This window comes from Neofelis nebulosa, chromosome 7, assembly GCF_028018385.1.
Source record: "Neofelis nebulosa isolate mNeoNeb1 chromosome 7, mNeoNeb1.pri, whole genome shotgun sequence".
Taxonomy (NCBI): domain Eukaryota; kingdom Metazoa; phylum Chordata; class Mammalia; order Carnivora; family Felidae; genus Neofelis; species Neofelis nebulosa.
Window position 1 is genome coordinate 99128882 of NC_080788.1, and position 17846 is coordinate 99146727.

At 41.3% G+C, this 17846-nt stretch overlaps 1 long non-coding RNA gene and 1 pseudogene across 5 annotated transcripts; both read left to right on the forward strand.

The window, feature by feature from the left end:
* The first annotated feature begins 4561 nt into the window (after window positions 1-4561).
* Window positions 4562-8892, forward strand: LOC131517191 (uncharacterized). Of its 5 annotated transcripts, none has more exons than XR_009264451.1 (5): window positions 4566-4859; window positions 5315-6003; window positions 6305-6421; window positions 8032-8329; window positions 8419-8892. It is a non-coding gene; the product is annotated as an uncharacterized LOC131517191 (long non-coding RNA). The 5 variants fall into 5 exon arrangements; XR_009264452.1 differs by having other exon boundaries at window positions 4574-4859; window positions 5315-5484; XR_009264450.1 differs by having other exon boundaries at window positions 4562-4859; window positions 5315-6421.
* A 1551-nt stretch (window positions 8893-10443) lies between these two features.
* On the forward strand, window positions 10444-12473 carry LOC131517190 (small ribosomal subunit protein uS17-like; annotated as a pseudogene).
* The last annotated feature ends 5373 nt before the right edge of the window (window positions 12474-17846 follow it).

Genomic DNA, 17846 nt, shown 5'->3' on the forward strand with positions numbered 1-17846 from the left:
GGGCAGATCCTACCGGTACTACGCGGGATTATTCCCCCGTGCCCTCCGCTAGGATGTAAACGGCTTGAGGGCAGCTTCTGTGTCTGTGCTCATCAGCGCTGTAGCATCCAGTCCAGTGAATGATGAATGAATGAAAGCAGAGTGAGGAAAAGAGGGAGAGGAAGATATGATGACTGAAACTGGTTGCAGTCAGCACTTCCTTCCACTAGTTTGGGATCCATCACCATTAACTTCCTCTATAGCTGGGCTTTCTGATATGGGAGACTTACAGAGCCCGCCTTGGTTTAGGAGGGTTTTTTTTTTCCTTTTTTTTTTCCTTTCTCTTTCTTTTTTCTTTTCTTTTCTTTTCTTTTCTTTTCTTTTCTTTTCTTTTCTTTTCTTTTCTTTTCTTTTCTTTTCTTTTCTTTTCTTTTCTTTCTTTCTTTCTTTCTTTCTTTCTTTCTTTCTTTCTTTCTTTCTTTCTTTCTTTCTTTCTTTCTTTCCTCCCTCTTTCTTTTTTCTTTCCTCCCCACCCTTTCTGACTTTGCTTAAGTGATCTCTACACCCAGTGTGGGGCTTAAACTCAGGACCCTGAAATGAGGAGTCTTATGCTGTACCGACTGAGCCAGCCAGATGCCCCTGCCTTAGGTTACTTATTCCCATCCTTGTCCCAACTGGGTCCTACTCACGCAGGTCTAAGCACAATAGTGGGAAGTTAATGGACCTGGGGAATTCATGAAATAATTTGCTACTAGGCAGACTGCCCCAGTACTTTATCATCTATCCCATTCCATGTGCCCAGCACTGAGATGGCTGTTTGCTGGGGAAGTGGTATCTGAGGAGAGGAAAGTGTCATACTGTCTATGAAACAGGGACCAATTCCACACCAAGCAGCGTGCCATTAAAAGTAAATCTGGATAGGGTTCAGGAAGGAGCTGAAGCTGGGAGGAGAGGAATTAGGGCTTCCTTGGCTGAAGTCACATATAGATAGGGTCCAGGGATGAGCTAGAGGTGGTCTGTGAACCTCCTAGAAACTGTTTGCAGATGGCAACCACTGATGCATTTCCTGTCTCTATAGTTTTGTGTTTTCCAGATTGTCATATAAATGGATTTTTACATTATGTAAGCTTTTGAGGCTAACTAAGCTTCCTTTGTTTAACATAATGCATTTGAGATTGATCCATGTTGTTGCATTTATCACTAGTTCATTTTTTTTCATTATTGAGTAGTATTCCATTGCATAGATAAACCACACTTTATCCCAGTTGAAGAACATTTTAGTTGTTTCTAGTTTTTAGGCCACTATAAACATTCATGCATGGTCTTTTGTGTGAACATACATTTTTATTTCTCTTGGGAAAATACTAGGACTACTGTTAGGTCATCGGATAAGTATATGTTATTGTAAGTAATTGCCAAAATGTTTTCCAAAGTGACCATTCCATTTCACATTCCTGCCAACAATGTTCAATTACTCTGCATCTTTGCCAGCACTTGGTAGTCAGTTCTTTTGATTTTTATCCATTCTAATAGGCAGGTAATTGTCTCTTATGGTTTTAATTTGCTTTTCCCTAATGACTAATGTTGAATAGTTTTTCATGCACTTTTTACTCTCTGGATGTTTTCTCACTTATAAGTTCTAGCTTTTTGTAAATTCCTTGGGGTTTTCTAAGTAGACAGTCCTGTCATCTGCAAATAGGGACAGGTTTAGTGCTTCCTAACTGGTATACATTTTATTTCTTTTTCTTGACTTATTGCACTTGGTAGGTGCATTAAATAGGAACAATGAGAGCAGCCATTTTTATTACTGATCTTAGGAGGAAAGCATTCAGTCTTGTACCATTAGGTAGGATGTTAGTTAGATCACTTTGTAGATGCTGTGGCAGGCAGCCTCCAAGATGGCCCTTAATGAGCCCTGCCTCCTGGTATTTATGCTCTTATGTGTTCCCCTTCCCTTCAGTGTAGGCCTGACCTAATAACCTTCATCTAAGGAATAAAATATGGCATAAGTAATGGAATATCACTTCCAAGATTAGTTTACAAAGAGACAGATTTCCGCCTTGGGAACTCTCTTGCTCACTTTCCCTGATGGAATCAAGATGCCGTGTTGTGAGCTGCCCTATAGCAAGGTTCTGAAGAGGCAAACAGCCAAGAAATTAGGCACTCAGTTTCATATTCTGTGAGGCACTGAACCTTGCCAACAACCATGTGAGTGAGCTCCCGCTCCAGGGAGCCCTCATATGAGACTGTAGCTCCAAGTGACAACGAAATTTCAGTCTTATGAGTGACCTTGAATCAGAGGCATTTAGCTAGTCATATCTGGATTCCTAATCTCCAGGAACCATGAGATAACAAAGGTTTAATATTTATGTTTTGGGGTTGTTATGCTGCAATATAAATTTAACACAGAAGCCCTTTATTAGATCGAGAATGTTTTCTGTAATCTCCTTTTACTGAGAATTTTTAAAAATATATTGAATGGATGTTGAATTTGCCAAATATTTTTCTACATCTATTGAGATGAGCACATGATTTTTCTTATTTAGTTTGTTGATATAGTGAATTACATTCATAGATTTAAAAATGTTAAACCAACCTTGCATTCCTGGAATAAACCCAACTTGCATGATGTTCCATCATTTTGATACATGCTGGAGTCAATTAGTCATATTTTATTGAGGGTTTTTGCATTAATATATCTGAGAGATATTGATCTGTAGTTTTCCTATAATGTCTTTGTCTAGCTTTGGAGCCAGGGTAATACTAATCTCATAAACTGAGTGGGAAGTGTTTCCTTCTCCTCTGTTTTCTGGAGAAGCTTACATTAAATTGTATTATTTACTTCTTAAATGTTTGTTGTGATTTTTCAGTAGAGCCACCTGAGTATGGAGTTTTCCTTGTTGAAATGTTTCAAATCATAAATTCTATTTCTTCAATAAGGTATAGGGCTATTCAGGATATCTGTTTCTTCTTGAGTGAATTTTGGTAGTTTGTGTCTTCAAGGAATTTGTCTATTTTGTCTAGATATTTGAATTTATGGGCATAAGGTTGTTCATATATACTAATATTACACTATTATCTTTTTAGTGTTGTTCATACATAATACCATTACATTATTACCCTTTTAATATCTATAGTACACATAGTGGTGTTCCCTATGTCATTCTTGATATTAGTAATTGTTTTTTTCTCCTTTTTCTTGATCAGTGTGACTAAGTCTTATTGATTTTATTCATCTTTTAAAAGATACAGCTTTTGATTTAATTTATTTTCTATTTTTTTCTCTTTTTCATTTCAATGATTTCACCTCTTTTTTCTGCTTGCTTTGCTTTTAGCTGCCTTTTCTAGTTTTTTAAGATGGACACCTAGAGGTCACTAATTTTATTTTTATTTTTTATGTTTATTTATTTTGAGAGAGAGAGAGAGAGAGATCATGCACTAGCAGGGAAGAGGCAGAGAGAGAGGGAGAGAGAAATCCCAAGCAGCCTCCACACTCATCACAGAGCCCAGTATGGTCTCTATGTCACAAGCCGTGAGATCATGACCTGAGCTGAAAATCAAGAGTCAGACGCTTAACTGACTGAGCCATGCAGGTGCCCCTAGATCATTATGTATTTCTTCTTTATAATATAAGCCTTTACTGCCATACATTTTTCTCAAAGCACTACTTTAAATACATCCCAGAAATATTTATATGTTGTGTTTTCATTTTCATTCAGCTCAAAGTATTTTCAGTTTCTTTTGTGATTTCCTTTCTGACCCATGGGTTATTTGAGGTGTGTTGTTTAATTTCAAACTAGTTGCGGATTTTCTAGATAATCTTTTTATTACTGTTTTCTAGCTCAACTCCATCATTTTCAGAGAACTCTCTTTGTATGATTTAAATTCTCCGAAATGTGTTAAGATTTGTTTTATGGGCCAGCATATGGTCTATGTTGGTGAATGTTTCTTTTTTGACAGTTAAAAAAAATTATTTTTAAGTGATATGAGAAAGTCAGTGTGAGTTGCTCCAGAGCTGCCTTGTCTGAAGTTCATACCAGGCTACAGTTAGTCTGGAAAATTAACTTTATGGACTCTACAAGGTTCAGTACCCAAGGGGCCTGGAATTGTACCAAGCCCGGTGGTAGTTAAAGTAGGGAGCAAGTGCACTATTTATGTACGCCTAAGTAGGCAGTGGACCAGAAAGTCAGCGTGACTGGCAGCTGGACCAGTTGTTTTGTTTGGAGGAAGCTGGAGCAAAATAGTAGAGGACAGCTTTGAAAAGGAGACAGACAGTTGATGTCACCATTTAGCACCAAACAGAGAGGATACTGTGGCCTCTCTACTGTCAAATCACAGGCAGTGCTTTCAGTTGGCAGGACTGAAACTGGTTTTGATGTAAAAGAATTACAGCTCCTGGGAAATATAGTTCTTGGGAAGCTGAGAAATGGTCTGATATGTGGGCTCTTTTTCTCAAGCGAGAGCAAAGAACAGCGAAAGAACATTATCGTTTTCTACTTACAGTGATCTTTTATTTGTAACTCTGCATAATTAGAATACGTCAATGTCCCTGTATTACATAAACAGTGCTGTGGTATTTTAATCACTTAAGGAAGCAATAAGCATTCAGTAAGGAAACACACGGTAAGACAAAGAGCCTGGGATTTGGAGTCGGAAGACTAGGATTTCTACCTTCTTACTAGTGTTTGATCTTGTGCAAGATAGTTACTGTTGCCTAAACAATAACAACAGCCAGTTAACTAGTGTGAACCTCGTGACAGGCATTGTGCTTGGAGTATTTTCTGTGTGAGCCCCACAACAACCCTGGGAGATGGGCATCCACATTATCACTAGAGAATTTGAGATGAGGTTTCAGATGAGGAAGGTGAGTTTTAGAATGGGTAAGTGAGGGGCGCCTGGGTGGCTCAGTCTGTTGAGCGTCCGACTTTGGCTCAGGTCATGATCTCACAGTTCCTGAGTTCAAGCTCGGCGTCAGGCTCTGTGCTCAGAGTTTGGAGCCTGGAGCCTACTTAGGATTCTATCTCTGTCTCTCTGCTCCTCCTCTGCTCATGCTCTGTCTCTCTCTTTCTCTCTCAAATATAAAATGAATCATAAAAAAACAACAAAAAAAGAATGGGTGATTTGTCTGAGGGCACAAAGCTAGTGAGTTGTGAAGCAGGCATGGGATTGTAGGCAGTGAGTCCAGAACCTTTACTCCTGTTTTTGCTAATATCACCGAATGTTTGGGGGTGGCTGTCAGGATTTTGGAATGAGGGTATAGGACCCTGGGAGTTGATCCACTGTACTTCCCACACACAGTGTAGTGCTCTCCTTTTTTTTTTTTTTTTTTTTTCAGCTGCCTGGAAGATGAATCTTGTCATTACGCTTCCTTCTCACAGTAGCCCAGAAACTTCATCTGTGTGCGGCTCTGACACTTTGGAGAATTAACCTCCCCAAGGTCAGGGCAGAGTGCTGACACCTCATCCGAGTGCTGACCACAGGGCGATGCTGGAAGTTTCTCTGCTTGTTAGTTTTCCAATTATATTTCCTTAAGGAAAGGGAGTTGAGTCACAGTGATCTTACAATGACACAATACAGCTGCTCAAGGAAATCCTTGACTTGACTTTCCCTGCTTTAGGTGGATTTGGAAAGGAAACCATTTCATGGCACATTCAGAAAATAGTTAATGACTACCATTCAGGGACACTTATGTTTCAGGTTCAACAGCCACATGATCTCTAATCTTTATAACATTCCTACATGGTTGGATATATTAACTGGTTGGAATTATTAACTGCCCCATTTTATAAAAGAAGAAGCTGGGGATCTGGGAGGTTGGTCAAAGTAGACAAGGCCATCCAGGTATCCAGGGCTAAAGAAAGGCAGGTTTCAAACTCAGCCCCACCTATTTCCAAAGCCCATGCTCTGGAGGTGCTACACGTAACTGTGGCAACTAAGAACACCCTGTGAACAACCTAAAGAGAAGCCAGGTGTCACCCAAGTTCATCCTGACAAATCACTGCTAAATGTTACAAAGCCAGACGTGTAAGTAACTTTTCCCTTTATCTGGAGACTGGTGAATCAATTCCAAAATACTGGAAAATAAATGTAAATAAAATAAGGGCCTATCGCCCTTGACTTTCTCTGTGGGCCTAGCCAACAGTAAAATTGAGTATTTTCATCCCTATTGACATAACCTTAGTTATTTTGTGTGGGTGGTTTCCCTTTAAGTACTTCTTGCATTTCCCATTTGGCAAACCATCCTTTTAAAGCACCTCCTCTTCTAAGGGCTTTCTTTGTTTCTGAATCTCCCTTTAACAACCTCAACACCTTTTTGCCTTTCCAGATTTTAAAACCACCACCCAGTACCTTCGCCCTTGAACCTACATGCCACAAGAGCTCAGCAACATTAACACTAAAACCTTGGGAGGTTTATGTGGCTGACCCTGGGCTACCAGTGGGAGTCACTGTATCCGATGATCCATGATCCGTCTTCAGGAAAGTGTCAAAACCTCAGGGTGTACATCTCTTTGCCACTTTGGACAATGGATTGGCAATCTATTGCCAATAAGGCAATCAATGTATGTTTCTGTTTTATGATTTTGAATTGTATGTTCTAGGGGAAAAAGGTACATTCCCAAAGGTAAATTTATGAGACTGAAGAAATAGGAAAGAACATTAGTGACTTTCTGAACTTCAGCTTGAAGCTGTTACACACAAACAGCTGTTTGGAAAGCAGGCTTTCCCTGAGTGCTGGCATGTGCCCGCCACCACGCTGGGCACCAGAGGCTCAGAAAGGGGGTGAGACTTGCTCAAAGATGACCAGAGACTCAAGGCACCAGCTGAAACCAGCACCTGGCTCTGCTCACTCTCAGGTTCAGCTTCTCCTGTTTCCTTCCCTGCTGTTGATGCACCGTGTCAGCGTGTGTAGCCAGCGCTCCTGTCTCTCCACCCTCAGCTTCTCCTTTTATAAAATGGGGCCGTTAATTCCAACTAGTTAATATGTCCAACCACGTAGGATTATTATAAAGATTGGAGATCATGTGGTTACTGAGCCTGAAACATAAGTGTCCCTAAGTGGTGGTTATGAACTATTTTCTGTATGTGCCCATGAAATGATTTCCTTTCCAAGTCCACTTATAGCAAGAAGGAAACTAGAGAGGAGAACATGGAGGGCTTTTCAGTAGAACCTTGGTTTGTGAGCATAATTCATTCCAGAAACATGCTTGTGATCCAAAGCACATGTATATCAAAGGGAATTTCACGAACCATTGGCTCAGTTGTGATCATGTGATGTTTCGCGTCAGGTACTACTCGTATTGCAAGACATCACTCATTTTTATCAAGTTAAAATTTATTCGAAATGTTCGCTTGTCTTGCGAAACACTCACAGAACAAGTTACTCACAATCCAAGGTGTTACTACTTCCCAAGGGTATTTGAAGAAATTTGAAGACACAGAGAAAAGGTAAAGGACTCATTCAGAGTCAAAAAATAAAAATTGTTTTAGGCAGCAAACAGGCCAAAATTCTGGTTTGTATTCTGATTCGTATTCTTTCCACCTGCCATGCCACAACGCTGCTTCAAATTAGGTAACTCTATTATTTAAAAAAGAATTTTTTTAATGTTTATTTATTTTTGAGAGAAAGAGAGAGAGAGTGAGAGATGGAGCATGAGTAGGGGAGGGAGACACAGAATCTGAAGCAGGCTCTAGACTCTGAGCTGTCAGCACAGAGCCCGATGTGGGGCTCGAACTCACTATGAGATCATGACCTAAGCCTAAGTCAAGCGCTTAACCGGCGGAGCCACCCAGGCTCCCCTAGGTAACTTTAATTATGTGGCTAAAGAAATAGAAATCTGCTTTTAAAAAACCCAGTATCGAAATAGAAATATTCATGTGTGTGATAAGGTGGGGGAGGAGGGAAGAGAGGACAGGGAGTGTGAATTATTTGCACTTTAAAAATACTTTTTCCTTATCGTGAGATTTCTTTTCATATAGATTGCTATAAAAATGCACCCCTTTCTTGAATGGAGTTAATAGTTTAAGTCCTCTCAACTTGCCCTCCTTACAGAGACTCTGTGATGCTTATTCACTGGTTTCTAAATAACTTTTTGTACAAACAAACAGAAACTACTGGCACCCTAGATACATTTCCCATGTCAACCATTGAATTCTCAGGCGTCTGTTGATCCAAAAGATCTAAACAGTTTCATAAGATCCTCTTGAAGCTGCATACATGCCAAGGATTGAGTGAAGATCATAGTTACGACCACAGGAGGAAATCCTATCATTGTGAGCAGCTTTCACAGGAACGGCTCATCAAGTATTAGCAGTGAGGTCCTGGAGGCATCGAAAACAAATCCACATGCAGGTCCTTATAAAAAAATACACATTTCAATATTTCCCCCTGCATAATAGAAATCCTGCACCTCACACAGCAACATCTTTATTTTCCTACAGTATCATCTGACCTGATTTTCCTACAAAGAGTGTGAACTCTGGAGCCAGACAGCCTGGGATCCATTCTAGTTCTGCTGTGAGCCATCTGTCAGGAGTCAGGCAAGTTCCTTGACCTCATTATGCTTCATATGTGTTATCTGCAACACAGGAATTAGCTACCTTCCAAGTTGTCATGGGGATTACAGGCATGCTATATCCATATTAGCCTTTACTGTTATTATCGCCATGCTAATAATAATCTACACACTATTTTCTGTTCAGGTGGGAATTTCATTTACTACTAAAATGTATTCCAGGAGCACCTGGGTGGCTCAGTCGGTTAAGCGTCCAACTTTGGCTCAGGTCATGATCTCACAGTTCGTGAGTTCCAGCCCCACATCAGGCACTGCTGTCAGCCCAGAGACTGTTTGGGATCCTCTGTCCCTTTCTCTCTCTGCCCTTACCCCACTTGTGCTCTCTCTCTCTCTCTCTCTCTCTCTCTCTCAAAAATAAACATTAAAAAAAAAACACGAAGAGTAAATCTTAAATAAAACGTATTCCATACCTCACTGAGAGCACATGTAAATTTATAGATTCATTCAACACCTACCAGTCAAGGAAGAATATCCTTTTAGTCACTCAGAGGCCTCAGCAACACTTGTAGGGTTCTTCTCGGGAAGCCAGTGCTTCTCACTGGGAGAGCAGCCCTGTTTCCACCACAAGGCGCTGCCGCTGGATGGAAGGTCTCCAAGGAAGGAGGCAGGGTATGATGGAGGGCCAATCAGACCCGGGTTCAAACCTGGGTTCTACCCTTTTTTTTTGGCTGTGTGAAACCAGGAAAATTACTTCTTGTATTAGTCTGGGACTTTTTTTTCTTCTTTCAGTTTCTTTTTTTTAATTAATTTTTTTGAGGTAATTGCTGATTCCCATGCAGCTGTAGCGATTCTGTAAACTGTCTCCCCAGTTTCCCCCAGTGGTAACATCTTGCCAAACTATGGTTCAGCATCACAGCGGGATATGCACGTTGATGAAGTCAACCTACAGAACAGTTCTATCACCACAGCATCCCTCATATTGCCCTTCATCCCCCTCTCTGACACCTGCTTGGGAATAAGTTCTGTGGGCATAGGTGGGTAAATAAATACCCAGAGATGACATGGTTGGACTGCACAGCAAATGTCTGTTTAACCTTCTAAGGCACTGCCATATGGCTTTTCAACATGGCTGTGCCATTCTGCACGCTTTCCAGCAAAATGCGAGAGTCCCAGGTGCTCTACGTCTCTGCAAGTGTTGGGCGCCATCAGTCTTTTCTTTGTTTTTAAATTGTGCTGAGAGGCACATAACATAAAATTTACTGTCTTTATCATGTTCAGTGGACAATTGAGTGGAACTGAGTGCTTTCCTGTTGTTCTGCCACCATTACCACCAGCTTAGAGCTCTTTTCATCTTGTAAAATGGAAACTGTACCCAGTGTACAGTAACTTCCCCTTCCCCCCACCCCAGCCCCTGGCGATTGTCATTCTACTTCCTGTCTCTATGGTTTTCACTACTCTAGGTACCTTTCATATTTTAGCAATTGTGAGCAATGCTGCTATTGATATAGATGCACAAATATCTCTTCGAGACCCTGACTTCAATTTTGTGGGTATACCCAGAAGTGGGATTGCTGGATCATAGGGTAGTTCTATTTTTAATTTTTTGAGGAACTACCATACCGTTTGCCACAGCAGCTGCCCCATTTTACATTCTCACCAACAGTACACAAGGGTTCCAATTTCTCCACATCCTCACTAACATTCGTTACTTTCTTTTTCTTTATTTTCTTGATGGTAGTCATTCTAGTGGGTGTGGGGTGGCATCTCACTGTGGTTTTGATTTGTGGACTGGGATCTTAGTTGCCAACCATAGAAGCCGCTTCAGCTAGTTTAAGCAGAAAGGGATTGATTAAGAGATATTAAATAGTTTGTAGCATCTCCAGGAGAGTCAGATAGTTAGGGCTCGAGGCTGCGTAGCTAGACCCCGGCGCTGCTGCTGGCGGTGCTACAGGTGGCGGGACACTACATGCAAGACTCTCCATCATTCAGGCTACTGAAGACCAGACTCCTCTCTTCCATCCAAGCCAGAAAACACCACTGCTTCATGCTGCTCTCTTTCCGACTGAGACTTGTGTGAGTCTGGCTGGGAGCATCTGTACCCCGGCTGCTAAGACGCTGGGAAAGGGAGTCTGAGTTTCTGCCTCCGAGAGTCCAGATTCCTAGTGAAGGAAATTATTCCAGCATAGGAAAAGTTTTCACAGACAGCCACAAGGCATAAGAAATATATACTCTACTCCCCCACCCTGTTTATAAATAGGGATAGTCATAGCTACCTAACAGACTTGTTTTAAAGATGAACTGAGGTCCCCGAGGTAAAATGTGTAACACCATGTCTGGCACATGGCAGGTGCCAATCATGTTATCCTTCTCCTTTGTCTCAATAAAATGCAAGCTGTGAGTTACTTCCTGGGTGACATTAGGGTGTTATGTAGGCAGCTATAGGATATACTTTTAGGAACCTCAAAAGAGCTGTATGACTCCCTTAATGTCCTAGCTAATATAAAGCTCCATGTTACTATTTTACTTAAGTTGTGATTCTTGAGAAAATGCAAATATCTGAAAAAGGAGGGCCATTAGGCTATAAATGACGTATTAATACAAGACCACCTCATATGTTGGAAAGAACACTCACCTGGGCATCAAGAGGACTGAGCTCAAATCCCATCTCCTTGTAAATAACTGTGTGATCCTGAGCAACTGGTTACCCTTTCTCGGCTTTTCTCCTCTATGAGAAGGAGGGTGAGGTACCGAATCACCATCTAGCTCTTTGGAGCTATAAATGGAGGCTTTGGAGAGCAGGTTCTAATGTGGAGCAGAAAGGAGAAAGCAGATGGGACGCCTGGGTGGCTCAGTCAGTTAAGCGTCCGACTTCAGCTCAGATCATAATTTTGTGGTTTGTGAGTTTGAGCCCCACGTCGGGCTCTGTGCTGACAGCTCAGAACCTGGAGCTAGCTTCGGATTCTGTGTCTCCCTCTCTCTCTGCCCCTCCCCTGCTCATGCTCTGTCTCTCAAAAATAAATAAACATTAAAAAAAATTTAAGGGGCACCTGGGTGGCTCAGTCGGTTGAGCAACCGACTTCGGCTCAGGCCATGAATGGTTTGTGAGTTTGAGCCCCGCGTTGGGCTCTGTGCTGACAGCTTACTCAGAGCCTGGAGCCTGCTTCTGATTCTCGGTCTCCCTGTCTCTCTATGCCCCTCCCCCACTCATGCTCTGTCTCTGTCTCAGAAATAAACATAAAAAACAAATTAAAAAGAGAAAGCAGAAATATCTGTGCCCTTGAAGGATTCGATCTCCTGGGGGAAAAAAAGGACACCAAAGGACCTCAGAATGATGAGGGAAGGTGTGCTCTTTCCAGTACCTCTGCGGCTGCTAGCAGGACTCAGTAAAAACATTAACACAACAAGTGGCAGAAAAGTCAAGATTTTGTGGATTACCTTTTCTTCAGGCGGCCGAGGAGATGGTGGTCATTCAGACTGAGCCTGCCTACCGAAAGTCACCAACCGTCTTTCAAAATAAGAAAAGTGTCCTGCTTGGAGGACCTGGCAAGGAGAATCTCCCATGATACTACAGAAACTAGTGTGGGCTTCAAGATACCCAAGGAGGCCATCGAGGGCACCCATATTGACAAGAAATGCCCCTTTCCTGGTAATGTCTCCATCTGAGGGTGGATTCTGTCTGGTGTGGTGACCAGGATGAAGATGCATAGGACCACTGTCACCCCCTGAAACTGTCTCCACTACATCAGAAAGTACAATCACTTTGAGAAACGCCACAAGAACATGTCCATGCACCTGTCCCCCTGCTTCAGGATGTCCAGATCAGCGACATCGTCACAGTGGGCGAGTGCCCACCCCTGAGCATGACTGTACGCTTCAACGAGCTCAAAGTCATGAAGGCCGCTGGCACCAAGAAGAAGTTCCAGAAGTTTTGAAACTTGACATCTGTCCCACACCCCTAAAGAAATAAAGTTATTTTCTCAGTCAAAAAGAAGAAGAAGAAGAAGAAGAAGAATAAAAAGAAAGAAAGAAAGAAAGAAAGAAAGAAAGAAAGAAAGAAAGAAAGAAAGAAAAAGAAAAAGAAAAAAGATTTTGTGGATTACTTAAGTATCTTGAAATTCTGTCCTTATGGGCAGGGCAGATGTGGAGCCACCCTGCTAACTGGATGGTTCTATATTCCATTCCTTTGTTTTATAATCTACGTCACTCTTATCTTTGATCTACCATGAGTGCCACATTTTGCCTAAGTGTGACAGAAATAGTCTAAAAATATGCTTTCTGGTACATAGCAGGTACCTAACTAAAATTTGTTGAATAAAAATGCCATTTCTGGCACTCAGAAATGGGCTTTACTGCATTGGTCAGTCACTGCTATTCCATGTCCCTAACTTAGTCTGAAGAAGAATGTTCAGAAATTATAAAAATAGGTACATCATGTGAATCTAATTGGGAACACTGGTCTTTCAAACAAAAATCCCACAAGTCAGGTATAAATGGATGGGAAAAAGATTCTTTGTCGCTGTTTGTACTCAATGATAATGATGGAATGACAGTAATGGAGATTAATTTATTACTTATCGAGTAACTGTTTCCTATAACATACTGTAGATGCAAAGTTGAATTAATGTACAGTCCTTGTTCTCAGGCGTTAATTCCAGAGGAGAAGATAGAAATATCAATAATTGGAATACAGTATGGTAAGCCTTAATGAAAGCAAGTATGAAGTGTGATATTATAGTATTTTAAAGTACCGTAAAACCTTGGTTTGCAAGTATAATTCGTTCTGGAAACATGCTTGTAATCCAAAGCATATCAAAATGAGTTTCCCCATAAGAAATAATGGAAGCCCAGATGATTTGTTCCACAACCCAAAGATATTCATATAAAAACGATACAGTACTGTAATACAATACAAAATAATAAAGAAAATACAAAATATAAAGAAAAACAAATTAACCCACACTTACTTTTGAAAACCTTCATGGCTGGTGTGAGGGAGACAAGAGAGAGGAGGGTTATTGTGTAGGGTGCCTTTCACTATAACTAATGGAATCACTGCTATCTATTGGCTCAGTGGAATCTTTTTCTGCATGGGGGCCATTGTATACACTTGCACGGATGTTGACTACAGTAAATTATTAATAAGCTCCGTCATATACTGTATTTAATGTAACTGGCAATAAGGCAGCAGAGGAAAGGACCTATATCTGCAGGCAGGCTGACCTAGAATGAAGCCAAGCATTTCTAAGCTTACTCTTGGATGGAAAAGCAAAGGACTGTCCATAGGTGCTTTGAAGTGACAAAAAATACACTAGTGCCAGTTGTGGGCACCTTCCAACGTTCTGAAAAATCACTGATTTCTACAAACACCATGGCCTGAGACCTAGCATCCGACATGGGAGACGATCACCCACAATCCCGCAGCAAGTGAGACAGAGAGAGACCCATTGGCTCAGTTGTGATCATGTGACATTCGGTGTCCCATACTATTTTGTATGGCAAGACATCGCTCGTTTATCAATTTAAATGTGTTAGAAATGTTTGCCTGTCTTGCAGAACACCTGCAGAACAAGTTACTCACAATCCAAGGTTTTACTGTATTTGCATTTTGGAGAATTATATATGGAAAAGTGTAGAAAAGGCAACAATTAAAAAAAAAGTCTTCGTTTTCTGTGTTCTAGTGATTCCTACCATTACTATCTTAAGATCAAGTAGAGAGTTTGATAAAGGAGAGTGTGTATGTGTAAATCTAACACACACACACACACACACACACACAGTTTCAAGTTGGGAAGATAAGATTTAACTTTTAAAATAATGGGAACTACAGTATGCATGATAAATATGAAGACTAATAAGATGGCATTTGCAAATAATCTTCAACTTGTCTCAAAAAGAAAATTGGAACCATCTTTAAGACCCAGGTCAAATGCCACATTATACAAAAAGTCTTAAATGCCGATTTATTTTTTGACAAAGAGAGGGAGAGAGAGAGAGAGAGAGAGAGAGAGAGAGAGAACGAGGATCTGAAACAGGCTCTGCGCTGACAGCAGAGAGCCAGATGTGGGGCTCAAACTCACGAACCGCGAGATCATGATCTGAGCCAAAGTCAAACACTTAACCAACTGAGCCACCCAGGTGCCCCTACACAAAAACTTTAACAGATCCTCCAGCTGGAACCAATCTCTCTCCACCATGTTGCCAGTCTGCCCGGTGTTAGAGCTCTTTTGCCTATGACCATCTCAAATTAGACTGTGAGCCCACTGAGAGCATGGACTTTGTTTTGTTCATGTTTGTATCCCTCCAAGTACAGTGCGACACCCACGGTAGGTATATGCTGAATTAAATTGAATGTTGGAAGCCTCTCTCAAAGAAGGGTATGCTATAATACTGGAAACCAGAATCCACATGCATTTTCAAAGGCTGGGAAGAGTTTAAGCTAACCATGTGAATTTATGGAACCACAATGAAAAAGTAGAATGTTAGTGTCTTTTGGCTAATCATAATTGATTAGATGACATTTTATTAATTTTAAGATATATGTCAAGAATATTAATTTATTGTTGCTTTACCAGATACTGAAAGTTTCTGTTCTAAGTTGCGCTTGTTAAAATGTAGCCATATAGAAATACCGAGAATTATATGGTAATACAAGGAAAAAGTAATTTGCAGAAGAGAGAATTCACTTAGCATTAGTTGCAGATAACTATCACATGAGTCTTTTTTATTAAATCTTCCTAAAAGCACTGCCTAGATAAAGGGCCACAGTAGAATGGAGATAAAGCAATTATACCTCCTTTTGGTGCCTCTATAATTCCAACTTTACAGATACTAGAAAATTAGTTAAGGGAAAGTGACACATATAATTTATTAGGTGACACTCTTGGTATTTGCATTGTTTAGATAGCATGTTAGTCCCTCTTTGGGGGATTATATGTGAAGTGTTCCCTCCATAACAGTCTAGGTCAAATATTGCCCCTAGATGTATTATTTGACTATTTAATGTCTTTTGGTTCCAAAGTAACCCTTCTATATATTCTGTTCTGTTATGCGGGGGCCGCAATTCTGCAAACGATATTTTCAGAATCCATCCCAGTAAGGTTGGACCAACTGGAGACACAAGGAGGAGGATGGAGAGTGGAAAATGAAAAAAAAAAAACAACTTTCTTTCCATTTCTCTGGCTCTTCCTTATCTCCCTAGCTTCAACTTCTTTTGCCCCTTCCAGAACCCGAATTATTCCACACCTTCAGAGGTACCAGCATCAGCCCGGCAGCTCCTCTTCTCGAGGTAGGAGCCCCAACTTCCTGGGACCCTTCCTCTGAGCTCCTGATGAGCCTGTGGCAGCCGGGCAGCAGCCCCTCCACAGAGGTCAGAGCGCCAGTCTTGTGGGTCTTCTCCTCTGAGTCACCAGGTTCAAGTGATCCCAAACTGGCCCCTTTCGTTCCTCCAGCCCTTATTGGTAGTAATTGCTTCCTGCAGCGGTTGTTCCTGGTTCCCTTCGTGTCCTATTTCTGCTTTATCAATCCTCCAAGTCCACGTATTAATTCTCTAGTAAAATGGTTAGTGTTGTTTTTTTTCTATTTTTTAAAAATGTTTATTCATTTTTGAGAGAGACGGAGAGGCAGAGCACCAAGCAGGGGAGGGGCAGAGAGAGAGGGAGACACAGAGTCCGAAGCAGGCTCCAGGCTCTGAGCTGTCAGCACAGCAACCGACGTGGGGATTGAAGTCATGAACCGTGAGATCATGACCTGAGCCAAAGTCAGACGCTTAACTGACTGAGCCACCCAGGCGCCCCTAGTGTTGTTTCTTGTTTTGTTGCCTAGACTCTGATACATTTAGGCTCAATATTTTTAAATGATTTACTCCCAATACTGTCCTGTCTTTCAGAAAATTGGAAGGTATTTGCAATGTATCTGCATTTTACAGGAGCAAGACTCTTAAGAGTCAAAGAAAAATTTATTAGTTATACATGAGTGAGTTACTGCATCACTGACTCATAATGTTCGTTCTAGTGTCGTTCAATACAACAAATGTTTACTACCTACATACTGTATGTCAGGAACTGTTAGGTGCTGAGGATGCAAATCTAAGTGTTACTGTTCCTTAGCCTTAAGAGAGAAAGGGATTCCCAGGTACCTGGGTGGCTGAGTCGGCTGAGCGTCCAAGTCTTGATTTTGGCTCAGGTCATGATCCCAGGATCATAGGATCGAGCTCCACGCTGGGCTCTGTGCCGGGCACGGTACCTGCTTGAGATCCTCTCTCTCCCTCTCTCCCTCTGCCCCTCTCTCCCACTCTTGCTTTCCCTCTCTAAAATAAATTGTAAACAATTTTAAAAAATGAGAGAAAAGAATTCCTACTTATTATATGTAATAGGAGCTTTAATAAAGGATGCACAGGAGGTTGTGGGATCCTGGAGGAGAAGACTTTGTACTGCGCTTTAAGAAATTTAAGTGGATGCTGGTATTCACCGTGGGTTTTCAGAAACCATAAACAGAAATATATATGTGAGAGCTTGATATGGTCAGTGGTTTATATGGAGCAGTTACACATCAAATGGTTGGGTTGCTCTGGCAGGTGCTCAAGGACTCAGATCACTGGATTCCTATGTCCCGTAGTTATCACAAAGAATCACAGTGAAGTAACTAATCCAGGAAGATTTAGATTTGAGAAAAAAGACCAGGATGAAGTCATATATCTAAAGTTAAATGTTATATACACGGATAGATTTAATTTAGATTCAGAGTGTGCTAAATCTTAAACTTACCAAAATTACCGAGGGAAGAACTTGTGGGTGAGAATCGTAATGATTTAATGAACTATTTCACTCACACACGGGGAGTGGCTTGGGTTTTATTTTTTAAGCTTCGCCATGTGATGGTTTATAACTACACAGGACATCTGTTGCTTTTACCAGCTCAGCATCCATTTGCCCTTTCGTTAAAAGCCATCTATTCCTTCTTCTGCTTTGGGTATCTGTCTCAGCGTGACTGTTGTTCCAAGGCCCCTCACCCTCCATGGCCAAGCAGGTTCTCTCTTCCCTCAGAACCTCAATCTTGCCTGAACGGACACTGGAGAAGTGGATTTCTCCTGAGGCCCCAAGGGGCCGTTCACTAGCTCCTGCAGCCAGGTGTTCTCTGAACCCAGTTCTACAGATTTTCTTCATAACAACCAAAGAAGAGCAGAGGAACCCTGACACAGGAGCTTAACTCTCAATTATGTTGATTTCAGATGCAGTTTCCTCTGACTAGAATACTCTTTACCTCCCATCATTACATTTCCAAATACTATATTTCCTTCAGAGATATGGATTGAAGTGCACGCTCTTGTTGGTAGTTCCTCCTTTCTGACTTGCAGTA